Source organism: Conger conger, chromosome 8, assembly GCF_963514075.1.
Source record: "Conger conger chromosome 8, fConCon1.1, whole genome shotgun sequence".
In the NCBI taxonomy this organism is placed as follows: domain Eukaryota; kingdom Metazoa; phylum Chordata; class Actinopteri; order Anguilliformes; family Congridae; genus Conger; species Conger conger.
Window position 1 is genome coordinate 34,033,698 of NC_083767.1, and position 25,211 is coordinate 34,058,908.

A 25,211-nucleotide genomic window follows, 5' to 3' on the forward strand; every position below is an offset into this window, starting at 1 on the left:
GCTCTTTGCACTTGGGGTGTTGCATTGTTAGATGCTCTGGATAAGAACTTCTACTATGTGTCAAGTAGAAGGCGATCTTGCCACTGTGAGATGTGAGCGAGTCACGATTTCTGAATCCTACTACAGGGGACCAGGTAACCATTACACATGCAGCACTCTGCCAACCCCACTCCAACAAGATCAAATTAATTCAAAGTAAGAGTTGGGGATATACTGCAATAATAATAATGTAATTTTTAAAGCATAATAGCAGTCATCCATTTTGGCCAGATTGTCTTTTTTATTTAATCATTCCTCATAACAATGAATGGCCGCGGAAACTCCAACCTGACTACCGATTTCTATCGGGTGTTGTTAAGACAGCCAATCAGCAGCAAGGCCTTGCAGCTTCCATTTTATTGACAAAAACACATCAAATGATACATCAAATGATCACATGCAAGCTCTACGACTTCTCTGCTGATTGGCGGTTTTATCAACAACCAATAGAAATCAGTGGTGATGTTTTTTCCCCCGCAGAATTATTTCATGTGACCGCTGAAGTTTAGATGTTTACTGCCATATCTGGCATAATTGAACAAGAAAGTCAATACACCACACGCTGGTTTTTTTATCATTATTGTGTTAAAAAAAAAAAGTCATAATTATCTTTGAGGCAGATCTCCCAGCGCTACTTCAAATACAAACCGCTGGAACGCCATACTGACTGCTGGTTAGTTTTTTTTGTTTTTTTTTCACCAGTACAGTATATAAAATAGAAACCCGCAAAAACATCTACAGTGGTCCAGGAGTGCGCTTTGAGATTCCGGCTCTAAGGGCATACGAAAATCAGTTGCTCATACAGAGCTAAAACAAGCCGCTTATAATGAATTAATTTTCACCTTTTGATTACTGCGCACAATTAAATCCACCCAGGGATTGCTCTGTTCTGCTGTGGGTCTAATAATCTTCCATAATGAAGGCTCTTCTTTTTTTCTTCTCTTTCCTCTTGGGTGGTTTAAATTTGCTTACGACTCTAATTTCCCCCCTGCCTATTGTTAAGTCGCTGCCCATGTGGTTAATCGACTGGTCCAGTCACGGGCCCACAGAACCCAGATTCTACAGGTCACCTGCCCCCACGATGATGGAATACAGCAATATACTGTAAGTATGCAGGCTTTTGGGAATATATATTTGGGTGAGGATGCCCTTTTTATACAGTACACAGTCCCCCCAATTTTAGGGGACCAAAAGTAATTGGGTTATGAGAATGACAAAAAAATGTGTCACTGTCCAAATTATATAGTATATATTTGCCTATATACCCCAATTACACCGGCACGGATAAAAGACTGGACTCAAAATTTTAGTATTAGGCAACAATAATAAAATAATTTGTGCCATAGCAGAGATGACTGGTAAGGTCTGCTATTTAAAAAGCCCGGTGGAGACAAGAAGGGTTAATGGGAAACAGGCGCGTACTGGTTTGGGAAAGATTTTAGAACTGCACGTCACATGCCGGGCTAACACATGCTGAATTATAGAAAAGCCTGCTGTGTGTGTCTCAGCGAGGGAAGGACTGGCAGCATGGCAATGTGTGTGTGGGTGTGTGTGTATAGTGTGTGTTACTGTCCAGTTTGAAATTCTGTGCTTCTCTGGAGGACGCGTGTGTGTGTGTCGCTACACTGAGTCACATGGAGAAACAGCGGGAGCCAGTGGAGGACACACCGTCCTCTGCCTTCACCTACCTCTCTCTCTCTCTATCTCTCTCTCTCTCACACTTTCCCTAACTCTCTGCACCTCCCTTTTAATCTCCCCACCTCTCTCTCTCTCCTCTCCTCCCTAACTCTCTTCTCGTTCATTTTATTCTCCCCACCTCTCTCCTCCTCTCCCTAACACTCTCTCTGCTACCCTTTTATCAACTCCTCCTCATCATCATCTCCCCCTCTCCCTTTCCCCTCACTCTCTCTCTTTCTCCCTCTACGTCTTGCTCTACCTTGCCCTTTCCCTCTTTCCATTTCTCCCTTACCCCCTCCATCTGTCCAGTTTACTCACTGCTGACACCGTCTTTGCTTATTGGGGGTCACCCCCCTGCCCTACTGTCCACCCCCACACCCCCTGCCAACAACAACATGCCCATCACCCCCCTCCCTCATACCATGTCCACACACACCCTGCCCAACCCTCCTCCACCCACTGCTCACTCACCTGCATACCATAAACCAGTGGTCCTCACTCCTGGTCCTGGAGAGCCACATGGTGTGCTGGTTTTTGTTTCTCGCCTTGATGTCACCAACCAATTCAGAGCCAAGAAACCAGGGGAGGTGAGTTTACCGTGTAATTAACTGCTTTCATTGATCAATTAAGTGCTGAGTAACAACAAAAGCCAGCACACCCTGCAGCTCTCCAGGACCAGGAGTGAGGACCACTGAGGACTACCCTAAACCATAGATCTGCCTGCAGGCATCTTTCCCAGCTGTCCTGTAAAAAAGTACAGATATATTGTGGGGGTTTTTTTCTCTCTTTTTTAAAACTGTAATCCTGGGGCCACACAGTTCAGCTAGCACAAGAGGTGTCATGTTTTGGTGTTTTCTCAAGGGAATGAGAGAGAAAGAACACACTTAACAGGCCTAAGAAAGTAACAGGTTCAACAAGCTAATTAACAAACCAGCAGGTACGGAAACCAGTGAGGAAGAAAATATACTTCCACACACATATACCCCAATTACACCAGCAAGGACAAAAGACTGCACTCAACATTTAGGTATTTGGGAGAATAGGACCATGTAGCCAAAAAACCCATTAAATATAGATGTCAGTAAAGCAATAATAATAATGAATTGCTATAAATAATCAATTGTGCCATAGCACAGATGACTGGTAAGGTCTGCTATTTAAAAAGCCCGGTGGAGACATAAAGGGTTAATGGGAAACAGGCGCGTACTGGTTTGGGAAAGATTTTAGAACTGCACGTCACATGCCGGGCTAACACATGCTGAATTATAGAAAAGCCTGCTGTGTGGGAAGGGCTGGCAGCATGGCAGTGTGTGTGGGCGTGTGCGTATAGTGTGTGTTACTGTCCAGTTTGAATTTCTGTGCTTCTTCAGGTATGGAAACCAGTGGGGATGAAAGTATACATCCACACAGAGGAACAGTGCGGTAACGGATACCAAACTGCGGGAGCCATCCACAAACAAGACTGATATCCATGCAAAATGATAATATTTCAAATACTAGATAATTTGTTAGTGACTGTGAGGTTTCATAATTTCGGTCCAGATTTCATACTGGACCACGGTCCCGTCCGAACGTTTGGGACTGTGCTATAACGTGAGCACAAGCGGCGGTCCGTTTTGCTGAAGTCGTGATCACAGATGTGATCCTCCTCCGTTCTGCTTTCTGACCCGGAGAGAGGCGCTCTCCAGTCAGCCGAGCGATAACTCGCTATGGCAGCCCAGAGGCGGGTGACTTGGTCGTCCGGCTGAGAATTGTTGGCGAGGCGCCTCGGCGGTTTTCAGAAGCGATTACCTGCTTGTCACCGGCTCTGAGATTTAGGTGTGGTGGGGAGAGCAGAACGGGACCGTACGCTGAAAACAGGACCCCCCCCCACCCAGACCAGACGACGTTATAGATTAGCTCATTGAACCTGTTTCCAGCTCATTAACTCTCTTTCAACCCCTGTTGCGCATCAATACCAAAATGCAATAGCGTATGCTGGTGCCATAACCCTGAAACATTCAACAATCGCAAAGTGCAACTGGCACGCAATATCTCTTTCCTTGTGCAAATTTTGTGGAAATAAAACATTGCAATGATGTACCAGAAGCATGTTGATGAAGTACTTGGGCCATAGGCATCACTGTTCTTCGTTCTTAAAACGGTCCTCGTTGATTATTGATTATTACGCTGCCGTAAAGACTAATATAATGAAACTAACAAGGAGACTGTAAAATCTGGGAGCAGAGCTCTTTAAGCTCAGAATTCTGAATCCGTCTGCTTTTTAGCTTTTTCCACCGCATTTCAAGAGCCTTGGGTACCGAGAGCATCTTACGTAAATGGATTAGTGAATGCACCATACTTCAAAGAACTCTGATTTCAGAATCAATAAATTAGAAGAAAGCCAAGTCTATTCTGTCGAGTTTTCTCCTGAGAGAGGAAATCTGGAAGCGTTTGAATAGCATTTGCAAGGGTTTTTTACTTTTAGCTATTCAGCTCAAGGTCATGGAGCAGCAGAAAGGATGGTTCATTTCTGAACGGTATGTCTGCATGCTTTCAACATGAGTTAAAAAAGAAAAATGAATTGTCTGCTATGAACTATGAGATGACCTCAGACCTTAAAGGTAGAATAGGTAAGATTTTTGTCTTAAAACATTGTTACAAGACCATTGCAATTTCCTTCCTATGATTGGAAAAGGCTGACTGACATGTTGACTCACCCTCTGCCTGTGTTTATAGTCCTTCACTTTGGGTTTCAAAATATACTGTTGACGCTCCGACACTCTACAGCTGTAGAGTAATTCAAGCTCATTGGCTGAAAATTGGTTCTAATTGCCACAGCCAATGGCGTTGGGGGGGGGGGTTCAATATCTTCACGGAGGGGGAGGGCTAAACAGCGTTGTGGTTTCAGGGTGTCTGTTGCTGCAATTCCTCTCTTGTCCGTTAGAAGTCTGAAATTAACTATTGTACCTTTAAACACTGAAAACTGTGTTACCTAGAACACATATTTTTGGTTTTTCTGCCATAGGAATATAAGGCTGAGGGGAAACACACCTACTGTAGATGTTGGTGAAAACAATCATTATTGCTGCACTCAAAGACAAGCTCCATCTCACTGACAATCATCACTAATCCATTTTCCCTGCATGCCAACAAAAATAATTGCTTGGTCACGGAGACTCAAATCGACAAAAATGACGGGCAAACCCTGGTGTCGCAGTTGCGTTTGTTTCCTTCCGTACAAATGACTTTCGCTTGTTTCCGCTGAGCTAATTTCCAGGCACAAAGAGCCACAGAGTGAACCTGTTGGAATCGCTTATTCAAGCGTTCGTTCTGAAGTTTGTTTGATCTGTTTTGTTCGTGCCCGTTTTTAGGCTTGCGGCCCAGGTGTGCTTGACTCCCTCTGCTTCTTTTGGATGGATTCAGATGAAATAGTTTACTGTTTACACTTAATAGCCTTGGTGAACCAAAGTTTTTAGTTAATCAGGCACAAACATTGTCTGCTTCTGTAAACAAACCAGTTGATTGACCTGTAAATTCTTGATAGATATAAATTAGAATGCACCTGTACACGTGTGCATGTGTGTGTGCATGCAAAATCCATTGATGTACTGTTGTGTAAAATGAGCAGAAATGACAGTTCATTTCTAGATGAAGCGCAGCTCCGAAGAAGACAAAGTCCTGCATTCAGTTCACATTCTCCTCAACACAACAAAGGGATAGGGTGGGGAGACAGTGTTCACAGTCACACAGTTCACCGGAGTCCTCAGTTTCTTTGTAGGTAATGAAACACGAGATAAAGTCAAGGATGAACAAAATGACTGAAACAAGTCACTGGAAGCGGGAGAAAGAGAAAAGTAGAGTTTGAAGAACGGAACTGAGACTTGTGATCCAGTCTAATTACCAGGACGTCGATTTCCCCTCTTCGGATAATTACAGGAAAAGACAAAATATCTAACATCTAATGCCCCTAAATAGACTCTGATTAAAGGCAATTCAAGCTACCCTCCAAATGACGAAAACCAATCTAGCGTCAGGTTTTTTTTCCCTTTTTTTAAGTTAACTGCTGCAGATGCATCTTGAATCCTATTTAAGCAGCCAATCAGTGTGCTTGTTCTGCCTGGCCATTCATATATATACCGATCAGCCACAACATTAAAACCACCTGTTTAAACCAGTTTATTCATGATTAAACTGTATAAACTTGTCTATAAACACTTAATATTTCATTATGTGATGTGTTTACTTATATAAGCAGATAATCACAAGTGAATTGCATTTAAATTTTTTTAAATGAAAATGGAACTCTTGTAAGGTCATTGGGAGGGTCATATATTAAAAATATGCCATATTTTAAAATGCATGGCATCTAATCCTACATCAGTTTCACCATTCTTCCCTCCATTGGAATTGCATGGTACTGCATGTGGTGAAACTTATGTAGGAATAGATCCCATGCATTTTGAAATATGGCGGGTGGCCTTTATTTTTTTTCAATATGAAATATTCTACAGGTCCTGGAGCAACTGTTAAGATATACATGTTTGAGAGCCGCGGTGGTGCAACAGGCTAAGACGCAGCAGACTTGCAGTTGCAGTTTGCTGCAGTTGCACACCGGGGACTGGGGTTTGATTCTCGGTCCTGCCAAAAGCCAAGTTTGGCCGGCTCACGTGGGGCAGCAATAATTGGCTCGCTGCTCCAGAGGGAGGGACTTGGCAGGGTTATTAGATCGCCGCACAATAAGCACCTCGGGCGCCTCGGAATCACGGCAACGGGCACGAGACGAGACAGCTTGAAGAAGGCGAGGGACGGGGTACGGGCGGTACATCTAATACGACTACCTCCAATTGAATCAGACGAGGTACAATTGGCTACCAAATTGGGAGAAAAAGGGAAAAATCTGGAATTTTTATTTTATTTTTTATTTAAAGATAGACATGTTCAAGGATACCAGTATGTACTAAGATATTTAAATAATAAATACCCCCCTCCTCCCCTTCCAGTGACCTGACAATATTTCCAGATTCTGTGTTTTCTGTTATCTGTCTTTGCGTTTCGCGTTTATTTTTACCCTCTGTAGTCTGTCTGTCAGTTCATTCATTCCCTGTCATTCGTTTCCTGTCTCCCACTTCCTGATTGTTTCCCACACGTGCTTGTCATTTCCCTCTCGTTACCTGTGTATAAAAACCCCTCTGTTTGTGCAGTTCTTGGCCAGATTGTTATGTGCCTTGACCATACTCTCCAGTGTTATTTTCTGATTGAGCACCATTGTGACCTGTTTTGTATTAGACCGCCGTCTCTGGATTTACCTTCTTGTTCTGATTTGACCCGTAGTTTTTCGACCCTGTTTGGCTTTTCAGTTTTTGGTTTTGGATTCTGTTTTTGTTTGGACTGCCCGTGTGATACTCTTTGCCTGTGACATCGACTTTGTCTTGGATTATCCCTGCTACATCTGTTCGCTGGTGTACCAACCCATTGCCTGGACCCTCATTTATGAACTGCCCGATCTCTGTTGCTGCTGCTTGCTGGTTATAGACCCTCACCTGTTTATTCTGCTGCAAAGTAAATAAAGACTTTAAAGCTTACTCCTGCGGTCTCACTACTGGGTTTATTGTTCTGGTCCCTGACACAATTCAATAATGATTATCTGCTGATATAAGTACACATATATAATTAAATATTAAGTGTTTATAGACAAGTTTATACAGTTTAAGGCATTTTCAATTGTGAAAAAACTGGTTTAAGCAGGCGCTTTTAATGTTGTGGCTGATCGGTGTAGCTATCTACCTGTACTGTATCAGCACCCCCTCCAGAGCTCTTTATGCACCTAATCCATGCAATTCCTGGATGCAAGGATTGTTTATTGCTGAGGCAATATCACCAGCCAGATGCTTAACAGCACAGGTCTTCCACTTCCCAGCAAATAAAGACGACAGGTGGAGAGGCATTTGTTTGCAATTACGATGCACGGTTACACTGCATGTCCCTGAATGGCCCTGCATGCGTGGGTAGCACCTGTTACTGCGGTCGCATTCTGTGTGCTTTAAGTGAGCCAAGCGAGAGCTCCGCTTTGATAACGCGCCATTTGAGCCAGGCAGCCCTCGCTACGCATTGTGACATTCCCCGTTAGCCGTAAAGCACCGCCCTGGCTGGTTGTGTCATCCTCATGACAGTGTTATGTTGGCTTTAAGACATATGGTTTATTCGCCACGTTAGACTATGACAGCAGATGCATTGTTCCTTACAATGAAGCCTCTCTCTCTCTCATACAGCGACAAACACACATATACATGTACCCAGTTCCTGAAGTCAGGGGTGTAAGAAATCAGGAAATGGGACCAGAGGGGTTGACAGTTTGTCTAGTTTTGTGCCAAATGAATCACTGTATGCCTCTGTATAGCTCAGAGTGAAGTTTGGAGTATGCCACATGAAACTTTCTATGGTGAATTGAAGTATGGTATGAACTTTGTCAGCACTCAAGAATGTGGTCTGAACTAAATCTATAAATCTCACCAAGGTGCCTAGGCCTGCATCCCTTAAAAAACAGTTTCAATTTAACACTTATTGACATATCCCAGCAGGAAGGTGCCTGCCGTATTCAGAGACTGTACTGTTAAACATGTTCTCTCTCTCTATGGTGCTGTCTGTATTTCCATGCCATACACATGTTCTCACACACCCACACACAGAGTGAAGGTATTCCTAGGACTGCAGTCTGGGTAAGAACATATTCATTTTTAATGTTTGCAGGGGAAGCAAAGGTGTGTGCTGCATCTTCCTCTTGGTACCACCGTAAAGAGGCACTGAGCTGCTTGGAAGACAGTGAAATTCGGCAGCTCACAAACAACGCCGACGAAACTACAGCCCGGTGAGTCTGCACAGAGCAGAATGAAACAAAGGCAGAGAGGCCTCATCTGTACACCGTGCCATGCCTGGGTCTCCAACAGGCCCCTGTTAGCCAGCCTATCCTGTATTTCACCCAAAAATTACCGGTCCCATATGGTTCCATTCCACCGGCACCCAGATTTCACCTGCTGTCTCTCAATGACTATAACACAAAAAAAGTGGGGGAATGCTTTAATATCACCATTTGTGAAAAATACCATGTTAAATGACTATATCTGAAAGTATATAAGCAGTGCAGCGTTCACAAGAGTATGGGACATGGCAACAGGTCACTGGTGCATCAAGCAAATGGCAGACAGCACATGACAGACCGCCTTCTTTGAAGTGGGTTATTTCCATTCTTTTAATAATCTGATGTGAAACGCGGCTGGAAAATAAGTAGAGCTGGAACCTTGGGCTGGCTTGTTTTAATCAAATTCCCCTTCCCCAGCACAGAGCACATTACTCTCAGTGCTGCTCCAGTGGAGGGTACCGTTAAGAAATAATAAAATAAGATGACAGAGGGGACGGGGGGAAATTGCAGAAGATATGAGGCGGGCTGGGCTACTCTGGTTCGCCTGGCAACGAAGAGGGAGCGCTGCATGTTATCAAACATTATTAAACATTACATTACTCGTCCTCGCATTGAGAAGCTCTCTGGCATGTACGGAACACCATGTACATGGGCAGCACGTATACACTTTTGTTCAGTACAGGAAAAAAAAGTCTTGAATATTTGTATAATCAAAGGAAAAAATCTTTTTTGTTAAAATGTTAAGTGGAAAATTCAGTACAGATGTAAAATACAGGTGGATTCCTTGCGGTTATCTTGCATTCGCTATCAAATGGTATGTGGGCATCACTGAGTCCACAAATTTCAAGAGTTTGTCCAGTTTATTATTTGGATATTTATTTTCATATTTACTGTAAATATTGTAGTGGTGGCTGGCTGGCTACTGGCTAGCTGCTGTATCTTGTATATTGTTTGTGTGTAGGCGTAATACTTTCTGGTTTTATGCATAGTAATTCTGGAATTGGACTGTGAGATAGACAGTTAGGCTTTAGCTGTTACGCATTTGACAGATTCACATATGTGCAAAAGATTGTTTTATAAAAAGAGCAGACAACCCCATACGAATCCCATGCTGTTTTAGAACTGCATGTCAATAAATGAAGGCAATGGTCTGTCCTTTTCCAAAATCGCTACAATATATTGACCAGTTCAAATCAGGTTCAACTTTATTGATTAACCTATGTATTTATAAATGGGATGCAAAAAGAAATGCTTTGACCCCCTTCTGGAGTTTTTGTGTATTGCAGTATAGTATTTTAATGTATTAGAGACATTATTTTGTTTTTAGTTTTTTCTTCCTCCCTCAGCCAGATAGCTGTTTTTAGCAGCTTGAAATATAGAGGCATAGAATCAAGGCCACACAAAGACTCCATGGCAGCGATCTGTTAGCTGGGAGGCCTTCCTGCTCCAAATATCAAGAATCCCCAGAGTGAGACGCAGAGAAAAAATGAGTATAAATGGATGACAGGAGATAAAGAGAAATATTTTTTTTTGTGCCAATTCATTACTGTTGACCGGCACCCCTTAACAAAGTCCACAGAAACTGCTGGAGGGGTTCCCAAACGGGGGTAATGACTCCACTTCTGTATGACAGGGTCAGTGAAATTAAGTATTTATGTTACTCCAAATTGCTGCCTTTCTTGTATAGATCCACGATATACAGACTTTTATACAGGGCTCTATGCTAACTCTAACTCTATATTTTTCCAAGGAGCACATGTGCTCCTCTGTTGAAAAAATTAGGTGCACACTAATGCATCCAAATGAGCAGGTGTACTGCTAAATAATTTCCTCCAGTAAGCACACATCAATGTTCAGGAGCAAATGTTCCTATAATGAGAGTACCTTATAGGAGAACCCTATAGCTACTGCATTGGAGCATGGAGAGGGCACTTCCTCCTCAGTCATAAGGGACCTTGTGTATCTTCTGCTTTGTCCTTGAAAGGTGCTATGTACTGTATATTGTTTTTGTTATATGGTGTTATTTTAAGGGGGGACCCTAACACTTTGAGCAAGTACTGGAACCCCCGACAACAGAATCAGAGGGGCTGATGTTTCACACCTCGCGATTGAGACATCTCAGCCTGTTACTCGTTTCCTGGAGTGAGAGAAAGAGAGTATGTGTGCGTGCATGCTTGCAAGTGTGTATGTGCGTGTGTACTGGTTTAAGATGCAGACCAGGTATCTTGCCTTTATTAGTCAGGGTAAGAAATTCATTACCTGCACATCTTCTCACTGATGTATAAATAATCAGGTTGTTACTGGTGCTTTTCCCCCAAACACACTCAGCAAGTACAGAACGCAGGTGTAGCTTGACATTTTACCAGACAGCAGACAGCAGTAGAGCCAGGAAAAGAACAGGTAAATTAAGAAGTCGAGAGTGTAAGTGAAGTCCGTTCCTGTATCTGCCTTTTAGTTTTGCGCAGGTATTCTCACAAAGTGTCCTACTTGTCCTGGGTCACGGAACAATAATAGCAGATTTTCAGCGTGGGTGGGCAGGGGAGAGGGTGTGTAAAAGATGGGCTCTGGTGCTGGGGGAGATACAGTAGTTTCCTCCTAATGGAGCCTCTCATGCAGCTATAATGGGCTTGATGGGCACAGGGGAAGCGGGGTGGAGATTATTGGGATTTTTATATCTCAGTCCCCCACCTCCCCCCCAGTCGCTCTCTGCCCCTACGCACATTCAGAGTGATAGACACAGAGTAAATCCCATTTTCCCTTCAGTCCATTAGCAGAGCCTCCATGGCCTCCAGAGTCACAGGCTGCCATTACAAGCCTCAGCTACTTCAGCTAGCCAGGCTAATGCTATTACAGTACTGAGGTTCAAGAGTCCAAGCTAGTTCAGCTAGCCAGGCTAATGCTACTACAGTACTGAGCTCCACGAGCCTCAGCTATTCAGCTAGCCAGGCTAATGCTATTACAGTACTGAGCTCCACAAGCCTCAGCTACTTCAGCTAGCCAGACTAATGCTATTACAGTACTGAGCTCCACAAGCCTCAGCTACTTCAGCTAGCCAGGCTAATGCTATTACAGTACTGAGCTCCACAAGCCTCAGCTACTTCAGCTAGCCAGGCTAATGCTATTACAGTACTGAGCTTCACAAGCCTCAGCCACTTCAGCTAGCCAGACTAATGCTATTACAGTAGTGAGCTTTACCAACCCCAGGCACTTCAGCCCCCACCACCACCACCATCACCCACCCCACACATACTCCATTAAGTGTGACTGCCGTGGCAAGGACGTGAAGCTGTTTGCCCCGAACACAGTTGAAAGGACCATTCAAGCTGCATAAAACACAACCTTTAGCAATTGAATGAGTCAGCAAGGCCCATATAGACAACCCTCAACCACTGCCCCAATCATCAAGACCCATATATACAACCCTCAACCACTGAACCAATCACAAAGACCTATATATACAACTCTCAACCACTGCCCCAATCAACAAGACCCATATATACAACCCTCAACCACTGCACCAATCAGCAAGACCCATATAAACACAACCCTCAACCACTGCACCAATCACAAAGACCCATATATACAACCCTCAACCACTGCACCAATCAGCAAGACCCATATAAACACAACCCTCAACCACTGCACCAATCAGCAAGACCCAGATGAACACAACCCTCAACCCACTGTACAAATGAGCAAGTCCCTTATAAACAACCCTCGACCACTGTACCAATCAGTAAGGCTCATAGACATCACCAGGTGCTGAGTATCTTCTCTGGTGATACTCAGCTTGGCCGATACTGCAGCCATCTTCAGCTCCTGCTTATTTCGGGGGATAGTTGCCTAAGGCTTTCTCTGCACCATATGAAACGCATGTTCAATTGCATTCAGACTGCATGAATGAGTTGACCAGTGAAGAATTTTCCACTTTCTGGCTTTGTGACTAAAGTACAGACTTTTCAGCTTTTGTTAAAGAGTGTTTTTATAAATTTAGTTTTCACCCTGTAGAATTACAATTACAGCACTTTGTATTAATGGCCCCCCCATTTCATGATGCCATAATATTTGCAACAACAAAAGCTTCACAGGTGTTCCTAATTAGTCAGGTGTGTTCAGTCACCTCCTTCGTGCATGTTTTAGAGAGCTTATCTCGTCTTGATTCCAGGCTTTAGATTGCCTTTGTCAGACAGCATTTGTCAACATGAGGACCAGTGTTGTGCCAGTGAAAGTCAAGGAAGCCATTTTGAGTCAGAAAAAAAAAAAAAAAAAAACAGACATTTAAGCCAACCATAGGCTTACCGAAATAATGACTGATTATAAAATGATTTGTTCCAAATTGCATGGGGGGACCTGAAATGGGGGGGGCTAAGTGCTGCAATTTCTACACGGTGAAACCAAAAATGTAGAAATTATGGCCAAAAAGCCAAATCAATTCTATTTTGTATTATCCATTTGAAAGCACTGGCACATATCTGCCACATTTAGAGCACGTTTCATTAATGTGCACTTTCCCTGTAAAAAATAACAAACGGGAAGTTAAAAGGATTTTCGTATATGTACACGCACGCATGCACACACTCATTAATCAGTCTTCCGCTGATTGTGCTCTCTCTCTGTTGAGCTTGCGCGCTTTTTTCGGCAGCGGTTGGTAATCAGCAGCTGCGGGCGTGAGCTGGCGCTGAATTGAGAACGAGCGCATTCTCACCCTAAACGCCTTTCACATCATTCCTCTTCTGCCCTCATTAAGCTCCTCAGCGTGTGGGGAACGGAGCTCAGCTTGACTGATACCCACATGACCTTGCAGCACCGTCACATGACCAGAGGGGCTGAACTAAGATTCTCACTTTATCGTATCGTTGGTATAGTTGGAATTAGAACCCCGCCCCCCCCCCCCCCCCCCACCCCCCCGCAAGCAGCCTACGCAAATTCCTAATCACTCTCCATTAAAGTCTACTTAAATTTTCTTTACTTCAATTTACACCTACCATTCAGCTCCCTGTGACAGGTTATTGTGTCAACTCTATTTATCTATTTATTTATTTTTAAGATTATTAATCATCTGGGTACACGCTTCTTTTCAGTTGTTAATCTTGGTGTAAATGTCTTGGTGTAAAACAAAAGCAACATAAATCATTTTTAGTCGCCCCCCCTCCCCACCACCACCACCAAAGATGCTGAGAATTATGACAAGTATGTTGACGGGGTATAATCAGCTTCCCGTGCCGTTCGGCTGTGAAGAACAATGCAGTCTGTGACACTCTCTGCCACTGTATGCCCTCAATGCACTTCAGTGAAGGCCTATGACTGTCACTCCCTGCTACTGCACGCCTTCTACACGCTCCAGTGAAGGTTTGTCACTGTCACTCCCTGCTACTGTACACCCTCCACGTGGTCCAGTGAAGGCTTGTCAATGTCAGTATCTGCCACTGTATGCCCTCAATGCACTCCAGTGAAGGCCTGTGACTGTCACTCACTGCTACTGCACGCCTTCTACACGCTCCAGTGAAGGCTCATCACTGTCACTTCCTGCTACTGTATGCCTTCTACACGCTTCAGTGAAGGCTCATCACTGTCACTTCCTGCTACTGTACGCCTTCTACACGCTCCAGTGAAGGCTCATCACTGTCACTCACTGCTACTGTATGCCTTCTATGTGCTCCAGTGAAGGCTTATCACTGTTAGGCCCTGCTACTGTACACCCTCCACATGGTCCAGTGAAGGCTCATCACTGTCACCTTCAACCATGGGACTCAACCAACGAGGGGATGTTTCAGCAATTGGCTGAAGAAAAAAATGCATTCATAACAAAGCATTCAGTTGTTCAGTTTATTACACCGATCTGAACCATTGTTTATTAATTACAGTACAATACAGTGCTTCTGTCTGCAAACCTCAGTTCACAATGCAACTAGACGCCATGCGGTTGGAATGCGTATAAGCTGATTGGCTATGAGTTGCTGCATGCTCCTACCGTTAGTTCCACAGGTGGGAGAAACATTGTGCCTTCAGGCGCATGAGTGGTATTGACAGCTACTCTGGAAGGAAGTAGCCATGCTCGAGTGTGCTCTCAAACTACCTTTAAATTCAAGGCACTCAAAGTCAGACCATGTACATCACAGCTGCCCTTTGCTGTCGACCTTATTCCCAGCGTGGCCACTTCTTCTGCTTCTTTACTTGACAGTCCACTTTTCCCCTCTCTCCCCATTTTGTTATTGCTACCAGTTTCTGTGTGCTACGTATTACCCCTGTTTTTCTCATTTCTGCATACCGTGCCTGGAAAAAGTATTTGTCCTGATTGTATCCTGATTTCCTCTATTATTGCATAGTTTTCACACTGAATTTTTTCAGACAAAATTAAATATTAGACACAAGAGTAAACACAAAACAAATTTCTAAAATTATTATTTCATTTATTTAATGGGAAAAGTAATCAAACACCCACAACTCCCGTGTGGAAAAGTAATTGGCCCCTTAGTTACTCAATCAACCAACTAACCAAATTAAAATGAGAATTAAATTCAGCTGATTGAACACAGCCAAGCTTGATTCCAGTTGAATCTAAAACTCATATTAGTCATATTTATTTCTGGAGTTGGCTCTGTACTCCCCAAACTTAGATTCATAATCAAACAATCACATGTAGTTAAATTGCATAATATTTTTGTACTTTTGGTGCCACCATGTAAAAATTAACACAGTCCCCTTTTCCAGGTGCCATAACACTTGGGCAAATGCTTCACAGGTGTTTCTAATTACTCACCTCCTTAGTGTTGGTATAAGAGAGTGTTCAGAATCTAGTCTTGATTCTAGCCTTTTGATTGGAGTGTGTCAGTGGCATTTGTCAACATTAGAACCAGAGTGCCAATGAAAGTCAAGGAAGATGTGATGGGTGAGGAGAAATAATCCATGTAATTCAAACCCAGGCCCCTGCGGACCCCTGCTTGCAGTGGAGTGTCACGGGTGTGACTGTCAGGCTCAGTCATGAGCTTTTTCTCGTGTGTGTGAAACAGATGGGCGATTCCCCTGGCTTACTCTACGCCCTGCTCTTCCTTCACTGTGAAAGCCCTGGGCCATACCACCGCCCCCACAATCATCTGTGTCTGCTGCTTATTAAATGGCTCCTGTCAGAATATTTAGCCTAAAGGTCACAATCCTGTATCTTTCATTCCTATCGGTTCTCCCCCACCTGCATGCTTCCATTACTGGGTTGCCATTTTGGTGTACTTGTATTTATGTTTCAGGACCGGTACCGGTATATACTTTCTTAATAGTAGAGTTTATCCAGGTCAGATTATTTTCCCTGGCAGCATTTATTCAGCTGGGTACTCAAACCAGGTGGACGGAGTAACCCAAGCAAGGCTGAAAGTTGACTTGTATTTATAAAAAAGCCTAACTAGGGAGGGGAGTTGGAAACTAGCGATAGCTACAATCTCTGTGTGCGGAACATCAGCTACATGAACCTGCTGTAAACTGACAGTAATGAAGCTATGTCTCTTGGCATTGTCCCTACTCAAATAAACATTAAATAAACTAGATAAAATAATAAGTTCCCTGCCACATCCCTGCCCCTGTGCACCTAGTCCTTTCATTGACAGAAAGTACAGACCAGAAAAAAGGAACAGTTTTAATTTCCCATCTCTGTTTCTACCTCAGCGCCGCACCTCTGCCTGTCAAATAAATCCACGTTTATGTAACATTTTAGCGTCACTTGGCAGCACACTGTTTGGCTTTCTTAGCTGTGAAATAAAACAACTCCCTTAGCGTTGCCATTACCACGCAGTTGGCCTGCGAGCATGACTCATCCTTATTCCACAGTCTTGATATCATCCCACTGCAGTATAAAGTGAGAAATGTCTTTCAGCCCTCTGATAATATGTATCTGACTATTAAGAAAGTAATAGCTGGCTGTGGGCAAGATCGAGGAAGCCTATTTTTAGATTTTTTTTCTATCTCCTCCTGCTTGGAATGTACTGGGCGTGAATTAACCCAATGATTTACACAAGGGTTCCCTTCTCCCTCCCGTCAGTGACATCACTGCACATACAAGGCTGAACAATAAGGATTCCCTGAGGCAAGTAAATTGCTGCATCAGGACAGTAACCTTGTAAAACACTTTCCGGGTTGGGCAAGTTCACATTTCAAGTAGTGTTGATTTTTGTTTTTGCCAATCCATTCATTGAATAACCTTCTTGCATATTCAAGTGAGTCAATTTGTTGGTCCTAAACACCCCCTCAACACATCAAAATTGACTAATCTACTTTTGTGGCTTTTGTGGCTTTGTCTCCTGAGCGAGACGTGATTCAAAATGTCAGTGAAACAAGAATATGAGAATATGAGGCTTAGCGATTAATGAATCATACCAAGGTCTGGGTGATCTCGATTCAGACTGGCTGGCGGGTGTGCGTTAAGAGGTGATAATCGCACACTTGTGGCAGTCAAACTGTCTGATTACATTTCTAAATTCATACGCTGGCTACAGTTGAAGCTTAAAAATAGCCTAAATATCTACTTGCAATTGCCAAAGCTGAAATTTATGATAAAAAATACATTATATACACTGATGTAAATTATGGAACCACTGTGCTTCAAGAATAAGTTTAGTAGGCTGTGCCCTTTCCTCTGTTGTTCTTTCTCATAGCCATTTTCTGTAAAAATGTAGCCTATACGAAATGGTTATCTTCTTGACCATGAGTGGCAATGACATTATGTGACCATCAGTAGGCCTATACAAGCCAAAAAAAGCTTTTCTTCGCATGAATATTATAATTTCATTAATTAATTAATTAATTCATTCATTATCCTAACCTGCTTATCCTGAACAGAAAAATTCTTGACAAAGAAATACATGTTCAAGCTGATTATAACAGTGAGATAACAATATATATGGGTATGAACTAATACATACAGGAAGGTGTAATAATTATTACTTGTTTCACACAAATGCTAATCATTTTATGTTGATATTACATTCATCACATATTATATATTATGGAAAAAAGAGCAACTATGACTGTCAAACTGTTTATAAATGTAGCGTTTCCATAATTTGTGCCAGTACTGTATCTGAGTTACATCAACAACCTTTGGCAACCTTAGAAGAAAATCACCACCTGAAGCGTGCGACTGATCACTTTGCTAGTGCCTTAAATGCTGGTGACTGTGATAGGAACAGAGCCAGATTTGTGAACAGCCATCTGCAAGAGTACTGATTAAACCACGGCCATAGTCACAGCAAGGAAGTGCATGGGCTGATTTCTTTGTAAATCCTGACTTCAGAGAGCAATAGAAGAACCTGCTGATGCTTACTGGGCGGAAGCATTGAAAACAAAAATGTGTTTGGGACAGTAGAAATTCCATCCGGGACAGTAGACTTATGGGAAGGGGAAAGATGTTAATGCTGTGCCTTGAAATACAATCCATTCCATTCCTGTTCCATGTTCATGGGCTGAGCTATGAGCTATGATGTACAGTAGAGGGGTGGTGGGAGAGGTCAGGAGGAACTATGATGTAGAATGGTTTTGGGAGGGTGGTCTACGCTGTAGAATGGTTTTGGGAGGGTGGTCTGAGATGTAGAATGGTTTTGGGAGGGTGGTCTATGATGTGGAAGGGTTTGGGGAGGGTGGAACTAATGGTGCTATTGTCAGAAGGTGGGAACTCTGATAAAAAGGGAAACGTAATTAGCGTCACTCTGACGTTCATGTTTGTGTGGGATAATGGGTGTCACCAAAAAAACAAAACATGTTCAGCTTTGCTGCTTTGTTCAGCAGTGACACGTTTCTCACCATCTTGAAAGCTCGGTCTTGAAGCATCTTGAAGGTGCCCGAGATTGCGTCTCGGAATTACAACATTTATAGCCGCTCAACACTTTCTAATAGGAAGTAAGAAACTGCCGACTTCCGAGATGCAATGAACGTGCCATACGATATAGAGGGGTAGTGGGAGTGGGAGGGGGAATAGGAGGTGTAAGCATAATGAACAGGCTACATACTCATGCTCTTCAAATAGGGTTGAACCCAAAGCCAAACGCAGCGGCACATCACACGGTATCGAGAGCAAATGGCAGTATGGATGCGAGAGATACCACTCTCCTGTTGTTTACAGAGACAAAAGCTGTCACCGGGCATCTGATCTCGCATTGTCCAGGCTGCCGTAATGCCCCCCCCCCCCGATAAAGAAAAAGAGTCACGTCGATGCGTGTCCCAAATAACAACGCGGCCGATCTCACCGCGAACGAAGGCCGGGGTGTGCACGTGTCGCCTCCGAGCATGATGGGAATATTGATTGGGGTTCTTCCCGGTGCGGTGGTTTGACTTTCAATGAGGTCAAACGAGCGACGCGCATGAATGCGGCCGTCCGTCAGCGGAGGGCTCGGGTAGTCCCCAGTCCGAGAAGATCTTTGCGAAACGTGACCTTTTATTGTCACTCTCTTGTCTGGGCTCCTCTGGGAACGCATCGAGCACTGCCGTATGCTTCTGACTTGAAGCGGGCGCTGATAAAACAGGGAGGGTGTCTGTCTGTGTGCGTGTGCATTTTGGGGCGGGCATATCCGTATGCACATATCCGTATGCACCGCACACTCGCGGACTGACGGGGCGAAGACATTTTAACAGCAGGAAAAACAATAAAACACTGCCGTGCTGAAGTCACAGCGATGTTAGAGAAATTACATCATGAGAAATAACGTATCCTAACAGTGAGCGGTTTTTACATGATCGGGCACGCGCTAAAACGATACTCTGAATCCACGTCGTTTTAAACCGTATTAAAGTAGTACGACCTGAATGCCTGAAGAGGGAAGGTAAGGGTGTAGAGGCACTGAAACCACTGTGAATAGGCAATGAAAAATACATTAAAGTGCATTATCCCAAGGAACCCACTGGGCCCCTGAGGAATGAACGCATGGGCTCCACTGCAGTCTTAGCAGGATATTTACTTAGCTCAGACTAACAGCCTGGACTCGATGGCTTGGCATCGATGCCTCTTTCAAGCATCAATAAAGGGGATTACTTAACATTTCTTCAAATAAAATTAAGGCAACAGATCATAAGTACTTTTATTTAATAAATATAACATAATATTACTGATGAAACTGATATAATGCATAATATTATTGATTAATCTGTTAACATACCTTTGTTTTATATTGTGTATTGAGTATTGTGCATTTTATAGGTCTCATTTTTTACAGTGCAGATGCAGTTTAGATGAAAATACTGCCTGTAGAACAGCTAATACACTTACTTGATCAGTAGTCTATAACAATGATAATAATTATTATAATCATAATTAATAGAATGGCAATAAAGTATCATGCAATGAAAGCAGTTTATTAACATATCAAAGATCAGAGGTGAAGGCTAATCTGCTGCTGTAGCCTATCCGCTTACAGGTTTGATGTGTTGTGAAATGCTCTTCTGCATACCACTGTTGTAATGCGTGGTTCTTTGCATTACTGTCACCTTCCTGTCTGCTTCTCCTCTGACATCTCTCATTAAGAACGCGTCTCTGCCCGCAGAACTGCTGCTCATTGGATCTTTTTGGATTTTCGCACCGTTTTCTGCAAACTCTAGAGACTGTTGTACGTGAAAATCCCATCAGCCATTTCTGAGGTACTCATCAACAATCATTCCACGGTCAAAGTCACTTAGATCACATTTCTTCCCCATTATGACATTTGGTCGGAAAAACATTTGAACCAGTTGACCACATCAGCATGCTTGTATGCATTTAGTTGATTGGCTGATTACGTATTTGCATTAACAAGCTGGTGTACACATCTACCTAATGAAGTGATCACTGAATGTATGTTGATTCAATTCAGGCCAAAGCCTCACTCATGAGGCGCTACCAAAAAAATATTTAAAGTGTCAGATGCTGACACTTCATGGGGGTGACATTGGCTCAGGCAGTAAGAGCAGTTGTCTGGCAGTCGGAGGGTTGCCAGTTCGATCCCCCGCCTGGGTTGTGTCGAAGTGTCCCTGAGCAAGACACCTAGCCCCTAAATGCTCCAGACAAGCTGGTTGGTGCCTTGCATGGCAGCCAACCACCGTTGGAGTGTGAGTGTGTGTATGAATGGGTGAATGAGAAGCATCAATTGTACAGCGCTTTAGATAAAGGCGCTATATAAATGCCACCATTTACCATTTAGCTAGTCAGGGTGAAGAAAATGGGGAAAGGATCCTTCTTTTAAGCAGCCCAATTAGATGTAAATTAGCCACATAAGTAAAGGTTGCTGCTTAGTTGGTTAGTAGTGATGAGTTTATGTTTATGATTTCATGTACAGTACGTACTCATTTTCTGTTTTCTCTTTTATATAGTATTTTTGCCAGCTTTGTTTGAAGGCATATTCTCTTGGTGCTGATCTAGAATCCGCTTTCCACATGTCTATATCTAAATCTTTTACATTATGAGCTAAAGGGCTAAACTGATCCTCCAGAAGTAAAGGTACAATGGAGGGAGGTTTTTGAGTACGACAGAAGAGGTGTTAACGGCATTTCAAAAACGATATTTTTTGAGTGACCACCTCCGCCTACAACCAGGGCTCAACCTTTCGTCTGACAGGAGGCCCCGCTCCAGGCAGTGAGCCTTGGGGAATCCATCAAGCTTTGATTTGGTCAACAGGGCTCTCACCTCCTCCAACGCCTTCCCACTTCCTCTCTCCCGATCCTCTCCCGCAAGCTAAACCCGCTAGCAAAACGGCAACCGTGCCAGAAGGCCGTCAGTCCGCAGGGATGCGGATTATTCATCTGCAAGATGCGGGAGTTTAACTCATTTATATACTTTCAAAGGCAGGTACTGCACATCATTTGTTGGGTTGTAAATAATCTCTGCCTCACACGCACAATTTTGGCGGGTGACCTTCGTATTACCGCTGGTTTGTAAGAGTTTTGACACTGTGTTGGACTGATGGGGAAAAGGAGAGGCGTTTTTTCAGTTCAAAAGGCTCAATCACTTTTTGCTCAATCACCTTGCTGACAGAACAGGCAAATAGGTTCAAAGGACAGGAACATTTCCGGAACATTCTGGCCCATACAACATCTTTTTGGCAGCAGCTGTAGATCTAACATCTACACACACTCAGCCGTAAGTGACTTTGCCCAAGATTGGTGGTATCTTTGTTTCTTTGTATGTATGTCTTTGTATGTTTTGTTGTATTGGTGGTATCTTTGTATGTTTCAGGATATTCCAAAATGATGAGATATTTTGTTACTGCAAACCGTTAAGTGAGTAAGATTATAGATTAAATGAAAAGAGACATGTTCTGTGATGCAGAACCGTTTCTGGGGATTTTACATTTGTCATAGAAGAAGCAAATGTTTACTTTCAAATAGATTATCGTTAATGATACTGTGTCCCATGAGTTCCATCCTATTACATGTTTTGATGAAATCCAATCCATCTTTTGTGTCACAACCAGCACAAGCCCATTATAATGCTGCCAAGTGGGGCCTGCACGTTTATTTCTTCTTAAAAAGCTCCTTCTTAGCCCATTAGTGCCCCTGGTAGACTGTTAAAAATAACTGGGAGCATGGCCTGGGAAGAATGCCGGCCTCTCCTTTCATCTGCAGGTGAATTTCTGACATATAAACAGAAGCAAATACCAAGAAAGAAATTGCCTCTGTATCATCTTTCTCAACAATATCTGTAATTGTATCCTGCGTGGCACTGAGATGAGGCAATTCGCTGAGGCCCTCCGCCCCCCCCCAGGTCAAACAGAGTCCAAAGCAAGTGTGCTTCTCCAACTAAATGGAATGTAGTCACATAAGAGATTCATAGAGAATATCAGGGTTGGAGTGCTGATCTAGAATCCACTTTCCCCTTGTCTATATCTTAATATTTAACATTATGAGCTAATTTAAGGGCTAAACTGACCCTCCACTCTCAGAAATTAAGATACGATGGAGATATGTTTTTGTTCTTTAAGGAACAAATGACTCAAATGTAACCGAGAAGTACAATTTTGTTGTATTTGAGTAGTAATAAGTACCCAAAAAAGCAAAGCAAAAAACGTGAATGAATTGTGAATTGCTCGTTCGGGGTACAATGTACAATCTACCCAAAGAGTCAAACAAGCATTTGTGGCTTTTTAGGGACCTTTGTCTTCGTTTGAGAGTGTAGGCTGGCATGCTGACTCCAGGTTTTGTTTTGTATGAATGTGGTCTGAGTGAATGTAATTATTTTACGGGTGAGAAGCTGTTCTTTGGCTTTGGCTTTTTACCTGGTTCCCCTGACTGACACAGGAGGTTGTGCAATGTGAAATAATCAGACCAAGGTCAAAAATATGTGACGTAAACTCACCGTGTTCCAAACGCCAATTTAGCTTGCTATGTTCTGAACAGCGCAACTTTCATGATGAATAAATACAAAATTACTTCCAGATAAGCTTTGGTTTTTGTGTGTGTATCAAGTCTAATTCCATCCGTTTTCATAAAAACTTGGTACAAGTCACATACGCGTTCCATGTCACCATACAGTGACATGGTAATGGTGATTCACTATAACATTGTGGCGGAGAAGCTGTTTCTAACGAGAGACTACGAACCGGGCAGGCTTATAACGGCTCAGCCTACATGTGACACAGTACCTGCATAACATGGCGTTTCGACCATCATGAGCTTACATGGTCTTCCAAACACAGGGACGTTGTGTCATTTCCTTTATAAATATCCAATTCACATCAATCAAAGTGTTTTAGTGTCTGGGATAACCAATGAGCAACCATAATCATAAACCACTTTCCTGAAAAACGACCATTATACAGACGTCAACGTGGCCGCTTCCCTGTGTTCTGTTCGTAACACGGTGAGTTTGCATTATTTGTTTTGGATTGAAATACTTTTCTGTGCTCAATTCATGCCAACCAAGAGAATGGTTTGCACTTTTTGGGAGTGTATAGGGCGGCCTGTAGCATAGTGGTTAAGGTACATGACTGGGATCCGCAAGGTCGGTGGTTTGATCCCCGGTGTAGCCACAATAAGATCCATACAGCCATTGGGCCCTTGGGCAAGGCCCTTGACTCTGCATTGCTCCAGGGGAGGATTGTCTCCTGCTTAGTCTAATTTACTGTACATCACTCTGGATAAGAGCGTCTGCCAAATGCCAGTAATGTAATGTTTCACAGGTTGCAATACACAACACAAGCTCAGTAAAGCACAGAAAAGTATTTGAATCCAACAGTTGCGTATTTGACCCAGGTCTGGAAAGTACACATGCAAAATTGTCGTTCTGCTTTTCTTTCTCACGCTACTTCCCGCCTTCTCTGGCCTGCTCTGGCAGTGTTTTCCCCGCAGCAGATGGCCAGTGATGTGAGCGCTAAAATTAGCATGGGGTCTAGGGTGGCCCCCTGGCCTCCCTGATCACACCACACGCCCCTGAGCCCCCCCCCTCACACGCGTGACGACTTGGTGTGGTGTAAGGCGATGTGTGGTCACTGCTGAGCGCGGAGAAACTGGTGTGTGACCCTAGAAAAGCTATTTGCCACATGGAGGGACAGGTCATGCGACAGGACGGTGTGCTGGTTATATGACAGGATGGCTCACATGCTATATGACAGGGTGACTTACATGCTATGTGACAGGACGACTTACATGCTATATGACAGGACGACTTACATGCTATATGACACGACGACTTTGCATGCTATATGACTGGAGACTGCACGTGCTATATGATGTAACGTGCTATATGAGGGGACAGTTTGTACTATATGATAGGATGGCTCATGCTATATGATAGGATGGCTCACGTGCAATATGATAGGATGGCTCACGCTATATGATAGGATGGCTCACGCTATATGATAGGATGGCTAATGCTATATGATAGGATGGCTCACGCTATATGATAGGATGGCTAATGCTATATTATAGGATGGCTCATGCTATATGATAGGATGGCTCACGCTATATGATAGGATGGCTCACGCTATATGATAGGATGGCTAATGCTATATGATAGGATGGCTCATGCTATATGAGAGGATGGCTCATGCTATATGATAGGATGGCTCATGCTATATGATAGGATGGCTAATGCTATACAACAGGATGGTTCAAGCTATATGACAGGAGGACTGACACGATATATGACAGGATGGCTCACACGCAGGGGCGACATGGCTCAGGAAGTAAGAGCAGTCGTCTGGCAGTCGGAGGGTTGCCGGTTCGATCCCCCGCCCGGTCAAAGTGTCCCTGAGCAAGACACCTAACCCCCAAATGCTCCTGACGAGCTGGTCGGGGCCTTGCATGGCAGCCAATCGCCGTCGGTGTGTGAGTGTGTGTATGAATGGGAGAATGGAGAAGCATCAATTGTACAGCGCTTCGGATAATAGGGCTATATAAATGCCTGCCATTTTACCATTTACTCTATATGACTGGACGGCTAACGTGCTATATGACTGGACAGCTAACGTGCTATATGACAGGATGTCTGTGGTGATATAAGAGGATGACTAACGCGCTATATGACAGGATGACTCACAGGCTATATGACAGGATGACTCACAGGCTATATGACAGGATGGCTTGCGCTATATGGCAGGATGGCTTGCGCTATATGGCAGGATGGCTTGCGCTATATGGCAGGATGGCTTGCGCT

General features: G+C 43.5%; 1 protein-coding gene across 1 annotated transcript in view; it reads right to left on the bottom strand.

Annotated features, from left to right (window-relative positions):
* Positions 1-25,211, bottom strand: part of LOC133134596 (complexin-1) — a 51,435-nt gene that overhangs the window by 18,088 nt on the left and 8,136 nt on the right. The window lies entirely within an intron of this gene.